Raw genomic sequence first — 12,897 nt, 5'->3', positions numbered from 1 at the left:
GAAGGAAGAAAGTTGATTAACATCAGAAAAAGTAGATTTCAGAGCTTAGAATGTTGCCAGGTATAAAGAATATCATTTAAAAAAAAGTATATAATTTCATATAAAGTGGATTCATCAAGATGACTTAATTCTAAAAGTTTATGCACCTAATAACAGAGTTTCAAAATACATGAAGCAAAAACTGACAGAATGGTGAGGACAAATATGCAAATCACAACTACAAGAAGATTAATTTAATGCTCCCTCTTAATAAATGATATTGACAGTGGAACATAATCAAGAGTATAGGAGATAAACAACACCATCAATCAACTTGAGCTAATTGATATTTATAGAACACTCCATCGAACAACAGCAGAATGTACATTCTTTTGAAATGCACATGGGACATTTACCAAAATAGGCCATATTCTGGGCCATAAAACAAGTCACCATAAATTTTAAAAGGCTCAAGTCACAAAAAATATGTCATCTCATCACAATGGAATTAAGTTAGAAGTCAATAACAAAAAGATTCCTGGAAAATCTCCAAATATTTTGAAACGAGACAACACCCTTCTAAGTAACCCATAGTGGAATAAAAATACAAAAGGGAAACCAGAATATATATCGAATGGAATGAAAATGAAAACTCAACCTACCAAAATTTGTGGGGCTTTACTAAATCAGTACTTGAAAGGTCTCAAGTCAATAATCTCAGCTTTTACCTTAAGGAACTGGAAAAAGAAAAACAAATGAAACCGAAGAAATGAAATAGTAAAGATCAGGGCAGAAATGAAATAGACTACAGCAAAACAATGAAGATCAATGAAGCCAAAAGGTAGTAAGACTGATAAACCTTTAGCCACATGGATCGGGAAGAAAAAGAGGAGACACAAACGACCAATATCAGTAATGAGGGAGATGACCGCAGTACAGATTCTACTGGTTAAAAAAGGATAATAAGAGAATATTATGAACAACTTTGTCAATGTCAACAATGAACAATAAATACCAATACATTAGACAATTTAGATGCAATGGACAAATTCCTTGAAAGATAAACTACTAAAACTCATTTCATAAGAATTGATAACCTGAGGGGCGCCTGGGTGGCTCAGTTGTTAAGCGTCTGCCTTCAGCTCAGGTCATGATCCCAGGGTCCTGGGATGGAGCCCCGTATCAGGCTCCCTGTTCAGCAGGGAACCTGCTTCTCCCTCTCCCTCTGCCTGCAGCTCCTCCTGCTTGTGGTCTCCCTCTCTTTCTCTCTTTCTGTCAAATAAATAAAATCCTAAAAAAAAAAAAAATACATGGCTAAAATCATACTTAATGGTGAGACTGAATGCTTTCCCTCTAAAATGAAGAACAAGATAAAGGATACTGCTCACATCTCTTCTATTCAACATAGTATTAGAGGTTTTAGCCAATGCAATGAGGCAAGAAAAAAAAATAGGCATTTATATTGGGATGGAAGAAGTAAAAATGTCTTTATTTAAGACAAGCACTATCCCTAAGGGAAAATTGATAACCCAGACTTAATCAAAATGAAAACTTCTGCTCTATGTAAGATGCTATTAGGAGAATGAAAAGCCAAAGACTGGGAGAAAAACGTTTGCAAAACATTTAACTGATAAAGAAGTTGTAGCTGGAATATGTAAAGAGCTCTTATAACTCAATAATAAGAAAACAACCTAATTTAATTTAATTTATTTCTTTGACGGAGAGAGAGAGAGAGCACACGCACACACAGACAGGGGAGTGGGAGGAGAAGCAGGCTCCCCACTGAGAAGGGGAGCAAAACGAGCAAAAGCTTTGAAGGGACACTTCACAGAAAGAGACATGTAGGTGATAATAAGCACATGAAAAGATGTTTGACATTATTAGTCATCAGGAAATGCAAATTAAAACCACAGTGAGAAACCACTACACCATAGAACAGCTTTAAAAAAAGAGAGAGAGATGAACAATACCAAGTATTGGTAAGGATGTGGAACAATGGAAACTTCCGTACACTGCTGGTGGAAGTGTTAAGTGAGACAACCACTCTGAAGAAATGTTTGGCAGTTCTTATAAAATTAAACTTACTTACCATATAATCCAGCAATTCCATTCTTAGGTATTTACCCAAGAGAGAAATAAAAACATATATCCACAAAAAGACATGCTGGGATATTTATAGGAGCTTTATTCATAATAGAAAAGACTAGAAATAACCTAAATATCCATCATAGATAAATAGGTAAACAAACTGTGCATACTCATACAGTGGACTACTACTCTGCAACAAAAAGGAAAAAACTACCAGTAAGTGCCCCAAAACGATGAATCACACAGACATTAGGCTGAGTCACAGACGTTAGACACAAAAGACTAGTGTTATGGACTGAATTGTGTCCCCAAAGTCATATGTTGAAGCTCTAACCAATGTGACCGTATTTGGAGACAGGGACTTTATAGAAGTAATTAAGGTTGAATAAGGTCATAAGAATTGTAGGACCCTAATCCAATAGGACTGGTGTCCTTAAAAGAAGAGGAAGAGACACCAGTGACGTGCCCACACAGAGAAAAAGCCATATAGGGACACGGTGAGAAGGCGGCCATCTGCAAGCCAAAGAGAGAGGCCTCAGGAGAAACCAAACCTGTCAACCCCTTGATCTTGGTCTTCCAGCCTCTACAACTGTGAGAAAATAAATTTTCTGTCATGTCAGCCTCCCAGTCTGTGGCATTAGATGGCAGCCCCCAGGCACCTACCCCCTCGTCACCCCCATGTATTTCTGCCTCAGCCATTCCTTTTGGAATTTGTGTTCTCCCTGAAGCCTTGAAAGTGTGCCTTCCTCACACTAAACCCCCAAACACCTCTTTTAAATAAAAAAACATAAAAAAAAAAAGTGGGGGGACCTGGGTGGCTGTCAGTTGGGCATCCAACCCTTGATTTCTGCTCGGGTCTGATCTTGGGGTTGTGAGATCGAGCCCCTGGGCTCCATGCTCATCAGGGAGTCTGCTTGAGATTCTCTCTACCTCTGGCCTTCCCCCTTCTCACGTGCGCCCACACTCTCTCTCTCAAATAAATAAATAGATAAATAAATAAATAAATAAATAAATAAATAAATAAATAAATAAATCTTTTTAAAAAAGTGTCAGGTCACCTGGGTGACTCAATTGGTTAAGCGCTAGACTCCTGCTTTCATCTGGGGTCATGATCTTGGGGCGGTGGAATTGAGCCCTGCCTCCCGCTCTACTCTTGGGGTGGAGCCTGGTTAAGATTCTCTCTCTCGGGGCGCCTGGGTGGCGCAGTTGTTGGGTGTCTGCCTTCGGCTCAGGGTGTGATCCCGGCGTTCCGGGATCGAGTCCCACATCGGGCTCCTCCACTGGGAGCCTGCTTCTTCCTCTCCCACTCCCCTGCTGTGTTCCCTCTCTCGCTGGCTGTCTCTCTGTCGGATAAATAAATAAAATCTTAAAAAAAAAAAAAAAAGATTCTTTCTCTCCCTCTGTCCCTCCCCACCCTGCTTGCACACTCTTTCAAAAAATAAATAAATAAAGGTACCTGACTAATACAATTGTATAACTACATTTATGAGAAGTATTAGAACAGGTAAAACGAATCTATAGTAACAGAAAGTAGATCAATGGTTGCCTGTGGCCTGGGACAAAGGATGGATATTGACTGAAAATGGGCTCCGGGAAATTTTGGGTATAACAGAAGTACTCTGTTTGATGTGGTGGTGGTGGTGGTGACCTGGTATATATATTTGTCAAAACTCATTAAACTGTATACTTAAAGTTGGTACATTTTATTCATGAAAATTACACCTCAATAAGGTTTTTTTTTTTAAATTTTTAAAAGATTTATTTATTTGAGAGAGTCTGTGCAAGGGGGGGGGCAGGGGGAGAGGGAGAGGGAGAGAATCTCAGGCAGAGTCCCTGCTGAGTGTGGAGCCCAACATAGGGTTCGATCTCACAACCCTGAGATCATGATCTGAACTGATATAGAGAGCTGGACATTTAACTGACTGAGCCACCAGCTGATTTTTAAACAAAATATTATGTAAAAAGAACATACAAGAACCCTTGAATGCAATGTGAGGGAGTCACGAAGTCTACCAATGCTTCCTATCTTTCATTTTGCAATTTTGGATTTTTAGAGAGCTGTGTCCGCAGCAAAGAAAGCTGTGGGTAGTCTCAGTCCTACAACCAAAGAGGGAGGCAGATGGAGCTCTCCATTCTAAAGGCGCATAGAGTTATAACCATGTATTTTCCATAATTTATTCATGAAAAATAGCCAACAATAAACATTAACCAACATGCAGAAATATTCTGTACTTAAATTTATAACGTAAAATTGTATATCTTTCTTACCAAGTCCCCATTTCTATCCTCAACAGATGCTGGTTTTATTTAGCCTGGGGGTGAGTCCTTCCTGGTGTCTTGTTTTCTAGCTTGGACTGGGCACCGCATCAAAGCCCCTCTGGGATGCTTGCCTAACGGAGACTGAAGGCTCCCACTGCAGGGACTAGAGGGTGTCTGCCCTAATTAAGAGGGAAAATTACTATTAACCCAACACAGCAACTCTTGCTTCTTTTTTCACCATAGAGTAGAGAGGAGAGAGGGGTGCCTGGCCGGCTCAGTCGGTGGAGCTGGGGCTGTGACTCTTGATCTCCCGGGTTGTAAGTTCGAGCCCCACAATGGGTGTAGGGATTACTTAAAAATAAAAATAAATTAAAAAAGAAAAAGAGAGAAAAGAGAGAGAAGACTTGGATTCGAGATTTTTTTTTAAAAGATTTTATTTATTTATTTAACAGAGAGAGACAGCCAGTGAGAGAGGGAACACAAGCAGGGCAGTGGGAGAGGAAGAAGCAGGCTCATAGCAGAGGAGCCTGATGTGGGGCTCGAACCCAGAACGCCGGGATCACGAGCCCTGAGCCGAAGGCAGACGCTTAACCGCTGTGCCACCCAGGCGCCCCGGATTTGAGATTTTAAAAGTGTTTTCTAGCTATACTATCCTCTGAGTCCACGATATTAGGTTCTTTCATTGCTCTTCTCATGCGCTGATTCACCTATTAATGATTTATATCTCCGGACTAAATTCTGTAGTAAGGGCTGGCGATACAGCAGGTAAGGAGTGAGACACGATTTGTGCCTTCACACTGCTTACATTCCAGTGGAAGTTGGGGGCTCTAAGCATCGAAGTCGAACTGACTCAAACAACAATTGTATTGGATTGATGCTAGGGGCTCTTAGGCAGGAGCCTGGGCTGCAAGGGCTCCCTGTGACTCTGGGTAGTGAGGCTAAGACTGACACGGCCGCCAGGGACACTTGCTGGCCTCCCACCACAGCCGGACAAAGTCTAGGGAACGACCCTCCCTTCCAGACACAAGTGTCAAAGTAGACTAATGGAACCTCCAGCGGACCTCTCATTGTGCCTTATTGGCCTGATTTGTGTCACGTGCTCTCTCTGAACCAATCACCGTAAGGGAGAGGAGATTACCCCTAGACCAATCAGGGTGCTCCTTGGAAATGGGTGTGGCAGGACCGCGCTGGGCTTGTCTTGGGGGCCAAAAAGTAGAGTTCCTACTTTATTGGGCCAAATTAACTCAAATAGGTACATTGTAAACTTAAACATTGGTTCCAGGCAGCTGATAACCTTTTAGCAACTTCCAGAAGGATTGACTTCAAATACTGGTTTCAACTACAAACTAATTCATGGGAGTAACCTTAGACAAGACATTCCCTAAACGTCCAGTGGTTTTGCCATGTGACTGGAGGGGGAGTCAGGAAGACTGCTTGCGCTTGCGTGAGCTGGCTCCAGAAGCACGCAGCTTGGCTTGGAGTTCCGTCCTGAGCCCTTCTAGCTGGGTTAAATCCCTCAACCCCTGGGAACCCCCGTTTCCTCTCCTATGAAATGGGCACCTTCTTTGTGGGATTTGTGAGAGGACTAAACGAGGTAATACAGGCGATGCCTCTTCGCACAGTACCTGGCTCGCAGTAAGCGCTCGATATCACTGCTGGACCCGTGCGGAGCCAGACCAGCTGCCAGCCTCACTGGATACACCTGGATGCTTCTCAGTTTGTTTCTGACCCACATCTTCAGCTTCTCAGAATCTGATTTTAGGTCATGGCTGATCAAGAATAGGAGTACTACTTACAGGTGTTTGTCAAGGTTCTTTCACCCGTATTGCTTTTCTCTTGCCTTCCTCCACCTCGCCTTTTAGGAGGTTGTATGAAAGACTGGTCAAGGGGCGCCGGTGTGGCTTAGTGGGTTAAGCATCTGCCTTCGGCTCAGGTCATGATCTCAGGGTCCTGGGATCCAGCCCCACCAGGGGCTCCTTGCTCAGTGGGAGTCTGCTTCTCCCTCTCCCTCTGCCCGTCCCCCCCCCCCCGTGTGTGTGTGTGGGGGGGGGCTCGCTCTCCCTTTCTCTCAAATAAATAAAAAATACTAAAAAAAAAAAAAAAAAAAAACCAAACGTGTCAAAGGCTCTGAGGTCAGACTTTCAGGGTTCAAGTCTCTGTCTTACCACTTATTCTTTGTGTGACCTTGAGCAGGACAGATCTGTGAAGCAGGTGTACAAACGACATCTTTTAACAACATCATAAGGGTGTTGTGAGAATGGTAATAGCACATCCATGGGAAGGGCTCCCAGGGCTTGGCACATACTAGGCATTTGATGTGTGTTGTTTGGTATTATTAAGACTATTTCATCTATCCACCATGACTCCGGACTCTATTCTTGCTATCCATTTGTCTCTCCCTAATTCCAGCTGCTTATTCCTGCCTATCTGCTGAACATTTTTTCAGAAAGATCCAACCAAAACTTTATTTTCAACCTGTCCTAAAATACACCTACAGTACACCCATCCACTCTTCTCTTTCCCCAAATGTCCTCTACCTCCCTTCCATTACTGTCAGCACCGATGGGAAATGAAGGACTTGGATTCCTATGTCAAGAATTCCAGATATCAGATTCCTTGTTTCTCTCTCTTCCCATAAATTCTCATAGTTGGAGGGCTCTCCCACCCAGCTTGAGGGAAACGAGGACAGAGCTGTAAAGGGACTTGCCCAAGGTCACCAGCAAGTGGGCAGCAGAAGGAATTCGGGCCTCCTGCATTTGAGGTGCTTCCCCTCTCCCCACCCCATGGCTGTTTCTTTGTGCCACAAAACCACTTTGCCCCAGTTGCCCTGGCAGACTCACAGTTTCTGGAATTGGGGAGGCTAGGCTGGGGGTCCCCAAGTAGTCCTTGAAACAATTAAAAATCAGATTTCATAAACCAAGTCTCCTGTTATTCTGAGTTCTGCGTTCGGGAAGGGGGGAGGTGGGGGTGGGGGGGAGGAAACTAGCTCCTTTGAGATTTTCTAAGCATGGTGAACAAAGTAAACCCCAAACTGTAGGATGTGAGTCATTCTGAGTGTGCCTCTGTTGGCCACCAATGGGTACAAGAAATGTAAATTCTGCAGGGGTTGTGAGCGGTTTAGCCAGTGTTTTTCAATGTAGGAAATTCCAAGCATGGAGTTTGCGGGTGCCCAAGGGAGCCCTCCGTGTCTCTTCCCGCAGTCCTCTCTCTCTTAGCCCTGACAGATCTCAGGTAGGGAGCCGAGCAGACGCGTGCCCCGTGGGGGCCACACGCGGCCGCAGACACCAAAACAGCCATCTACTCACCCTGTTCCTACTTCCTCAGACTATTGAAGTCAGAAAATTCTTGCCATTCCTGAGCTAGTAAGGGAGACTCAGACCCAGTGACCTCCTTTTGTTTCCGCTGGGGGCTGCAGCCCCTCGGCCGGTTTCACCCCTCCGACCCGACCGGCTCCCGCTCGGCTTCGGCTTCTAGTCGGGTCGGTGGAGGAGAGGGGAGCAGGGAGGCAGCGGCGGGAAGAGTCTACAAGGGGAAAAGAGAGTGGCCGCACTTTCTCCATTCTCCCACCGCACCAGGGAAGAAAAAACGGCCCAAAGTAAAGCCGGAGTTTAAAAACGATCCTCTGTTCAGAGACACAGAAAGTAGAGGTTATCGCGGGCTGGGAAGGAGGGGGGTTGGGAGAAGGGGCGGGGGAATTATTGTTTAATGGGTAGGGTTTTTTGTGGGGGGTGATGAAAGGTTTTGGCTATAGATAGTGGTGATGGTTACACAACATGGTGAATTTAGTTTATTTAACGCCACTTACGAATCATTAAAATGAGAGATATTATGCTATGTATTTTGCCTCATAAAAAATCTACAATAATTTTTTTTCCAAAACCCCATTCTCTGCATTTCTTTTGAAACTGACTTCAAATAGACTGGCCTTCAAATCGATGCAGCTGGATTCTTTGTCAGGAGATCATTATACTTTGCTTTAGGCTGGTGGTTCTAGAGAATTCTGGATGACAGGAACGATTGAAGCTGATTTACTTCTCAAGTGTTTGAGATTCCTTCATCCCGACCCAATAATGTCTATTCAGGAAGAGCTTGTCTTGACCAAAGACAGAAGAATAAAAGAAAATGTACGGGCCACCATCTAAAGTGGGCCTGGTTTGAGAAAATCTCCTATGTGAAATCTCAGATTTGGAAAACAAATTGGTGGTTGATGGTTTGCCTTACAAAAGACTGATTCACTTAACAAAAGAGTTTACTCAAAGGTTCCTTTAAGAAGTCAGCCCCCTGGTGCATTTAATGATATTATTGGATTAAAAAAAAGCCATTCGACCATTCAAGGACACTGCACTGTAAATACGTGAATGCATTGTATTGTGTTGTAAGAGTGGGAATAAAAGAGTCAGGACTCTTTGACAAATGGACCATTTTGGCCCAAAGTAACACAAGGGGGAGGTTGGGGGGGGGGAACAAGACGAGTTTTCTTGGCCTAAAATCTGGGCAGTTTTCTGGGAAGGCTTTGGGAGTTTGTGATTTATTTAAGACCAGCTAAGCCCAAGGCCTGCAATGTGTCCATTTTGAGAACTTATGGTCAATGTTTCTACCTCTGCCCATGCTGACCCCCCATCACCTGCCCTCATCATAAAGGCTCTCAGGTGTGAGCTCGACTCTGTCCTGCCATGGCAGAAAAATATCTCTGTTGCCAGAAAGTGGATTCTCTCTGGTGATGAAGAATGATCCTTATTTATGTCTGCCTAGGTACATTCTGGGGCCCATAAAGGTTTAATTGTCCCTCTAACTAGTTTTTTTAAAAAACCCACAAAGAGGCTGCCAGCTTTCCCCAGAGTTTAAAACCAACTGAATGCGGTTCTGTGGAAACTGCTTTAAGTGTGTAACTCGCGCCGTGTCCTGGGGCACAAGGCAGGATTGTTTTGGGGAGTCGAAAGACGCAGCTCTTAGGAGGACTTTTAAAGTCAGTTTTTGTGGCTTTGGGCTGCTGCTGACCCTGGCTTGCTCTGTAGAAAGAGAGAGAGAGAGAGAGTCCCTCTCTCTCACTGGGAGCCTACTTCTGGAAGTTACTCCCAGGGTGCCACTGCCCCCTACCGCCACCTTCCGGTCAGGGTGGGGGGAACCTCCCTGTCACAGGACCCTACACACCCTTCCTTTTCTCTCGGATGTTGTCTCTGAGGGTTTAAAAGACTCCCAGGACAGAGGAGAGATGGAAAGAGAGGAAACGTGTCTGAGACAAAAAGAGAAAGACGGACACTGGTAACTGAAACTGGGTCCAGAGAGAGACCGTTTGCTTGACCTCTGCAGTGTGTGGGGGGAGCAGTGGCTCATTCCCCACGGCTCCTCCACGCTGCTGCGCCCCGGTTTGTGTCTGTTTGCTCATGCTACCGTTAGGGATTGGGCATCTACTATGTTCCAGGCACAGTGGTCAATGAAATGCAGACCGTCTCTGCCCTCAGAGAGCCTACAGTCTGGTGGTGGAGTTCCACGCTGAGTAGAGTTAATTATGTCAACAATCATATATTACAAACTGTAGTGAAGGCTATGAAGACAACATACGGGGTGTTGAGAGAAGTTAACGAGATTCATAGACGTTTCCCTGAGGAAGTTAGGCCTTTAAGCTGGACCTGAAGAATGAGAGGGAGCCAGTGAGGTAGAAGGGGGAGGATCCCAGAAAGAAGGGACAGCGTGTGCAAAGGCCCCGGGGCAGGAAAGAGCAAGGGCCTCTTAAGTATGGCTGGTAGAGCGAGATGTGGCTAAAGAAGTTGGATGTTTAACGCGGCTGCCAGAATCTTCTTTGTCCTCTCTTTGAGCCCCCTTTCCTTAAAAGACTTGTGATGGTTTCCCCATCCATCACACTTTGAGCTTCAAAGGGCTATGTCCAGACTGCCCCCAGATTACCGAAACCTTTCTCACACTCCACTTTGGTTCTATGAAGAAAACACATTTATCAAAAGACTAAAGCAAATAGTTTTGACGTGCGGTTCTGTACCATAAGGGAGGCTATAATGAAGTCAGTCCCAGTTTACATGACTCCAAATGGTTTCATTTAAATGTCCCACCCTGTATTTACGCATCCCTACCACTTCAGTTGACTGTTTATCTTGCAGTGTAGTCTACTGAGCTTGCAGGCTGGGCCTCTGTGTAATTCCGTCTCTTACTTTTTCCATTCCATGGCTTGTCATTTACATTGTTCTTAAGGAAATGCAAATATTTACTTACAGTATTAGTTTTTACTCTTGCTTAGCCCTATATATTACGGAGTACACAGACTGACTGCGATATGGGTTCTAGTCCTGCGTTTTCCATAAACTGGTGGTGACCTTAGCCAAGTCATTTAACCTCATCGAGCCTAAGATGACTTGCAAAATGAGGTGTTTTTCATTTTTGATATTTTGTTTTATTTTATAAAGCGAGCGGATCCATATTCAGGATTCCTCTTAAATTCTGTGGATCTGTACCTCCTACAGTCATCCGGGAGTATTTCTCTTACATTTTTGTCTTTATCAACCCCTCTTTCAGAATGCCTTTGTGCGTAGGACCAACTCTCTGTGTAATTGCTTTTGTGTGGTAACATACCCAGGGTAGTATTTAGCAAATGAAAACAGAGCATGCTGTTGAGCTTGGGTTAAAGCTCACATATGTGGGGAAGTGGTTGAAGAGAAGGAACATTCTAGCTGCAGGCCTGAGATTCCCTTAGACTGCTTCTCAGTCTGGGGTGTATGAACTCATAGGGGTATACGGAGGTATGCCAGCGAGTATAGCAAGCCCTTCCTTTTGGAACAAGAATTCTACTCAAAGATTTGAGGAAAGAAAATTGACTTTAGTATTGAGACAAATATGGATATATTGTGAATAGAAGATAAAAGTGATATGGTTTTTTAAAAAAGATTTATTTATTTGAGATACAGAGTGAGAGAGAGAGCAAGAGTTGGGGGTGGAGGGCAGAGAGAGAGAGAAGCAGACACACCACTGAGCATCCCAGGACCCCAGGATCATGACCTGAGCCGAAGGCAGACGCTTAACGGACTGAGACACCCCGGCGCCCCAAAAGTCATGTGATATTTCAATATAAAAGGAGAAACCAGGGCTGCACAGCTTGGGGCACACTGCAATGTGAGAGGAAACGTGGCTTTTACTTTTGTCCTTGGGTTGCTTGAGAAATACTTGTCTTATGGGTCTTTGGAGATAGGTACACTTTCGTAGGTAAAGGTGCTAAGTCACTCGGGAAGGGTATTCCTGATAAACACCCGGCGTGTGTGGAAAATCCAGTTTCACCCATTAGGAGGAGTTTAAAGAGGGTCTTGAGGTTGAGAGGGAACCAGGCTGAACAAAGGACCCATTTCCCAAAAAACCAAATCGGTTATGCAATGTTGCTTAGTATCCTGGCTAAACGCTGGTCCAAACATCTGGAAGATCTCTCACCCGTTCTCTGACCTCCAGTATCTCTTCTTGTCTGTACCCTCAGCTCTGGTACTTACCATGCCATTTTATGTTAGTTATATTTTCTTGTTTATACAGCTTCTTAGCCAGAGTCAGGGAAGTCGGGTGAATTAAGAAAAAGTATAGGATTGCGAGTCAAGACCTTGCTTGCCACGTGACTTTTGATTACTCCCTGAAGTCTCTGATTGCCAGTTTGCTCATCTATTAAATGGTGCAAAATGACACCTGCCTTACCTACTGAACAGGTAGGATTGTGTGCAGAGCATATAGATTTGAATGTAAAAGCATTTTGTGAATCATTAAACAAAAATCAGTTATTATTAACTAAGACCCCAAAGGGAAGGAGGGCATATCTCTCACATCATCTTTCTATTCCCCTCAACTTTTAACTTTGCCTAGTTGGTTCTGATAACTATTAGTGATAAAGATCATGAAATGCTGTCCCCAGGCTGACCCTGGGAAAACTCTAATTCTGTCTTTCTCTCCCACCCCCATCCTTTACTCCATTTTTGGCTTCAGTCCCCACCCCCACCCCCACACGCTCCCACACTGCTATTTCTTCCCACTGCTCCTTCCAGAGAATTTGGGTATTAAGAGAATACTTATAGAGGCTGTATAATGTATGTGGATGAACTGCTGGAGGTAATTTTAGGCATTAGCAGGGAAAGTTTCACGGCAATGCCATTTTTGTGGGCAAATGAACTGGTGTCATTCTGGAAACTTTTCCCAGAATGAAAATGCCCAAACGGAACTCTGGAGGTGTTTTTTTTGTTTGTTTTTGAGACCCAGCCTAAGTATCTCCCATGTAATAATGAAGAACCACATTTTCATTGACCTCTTCGCTGAAGTCAGACAATTCCTCTCCCTTCTCAGTTTGGGGTGAAGGCCAGCCTGCTTCCCAGTTAACATCTCTGAGGGAAACACCAGGAAAGGTTGAGGAGGGGTAGGGGCAGGTTTAACATGTACTGGATTAAGAACGCTTCGGCTAAACAGTAACTTTACTAGGCCGTTCCCCACATATCTGCCTTGACCTCAGGGTAAAGTGGACTTTTTTCTTTTCTTTCTTTAAAGATTTATTTATTTATTTGTCAGAGAGAGAGAGAGAGAGAGATGAGCACAAGCAGG

Source organism: Ursus americanus, chromosome 32, assembly GCF_024610735.1.
Source record: "Ursus americanus isolate L20-20 chromosome 32, mUrsAme1.1.p, whole genome shotgun sequence".
NCBI classification, from domain to species: Eukaryota; Metazoa; Chordata; class Mammalia; order Carnivora; family Ursidae; genus Ursus; species Ursus americanus.
The sequence above is the reverse complement of the archived record's forward strand: the minus strand, read 5'-3'. Positions refer to the sequence as shown.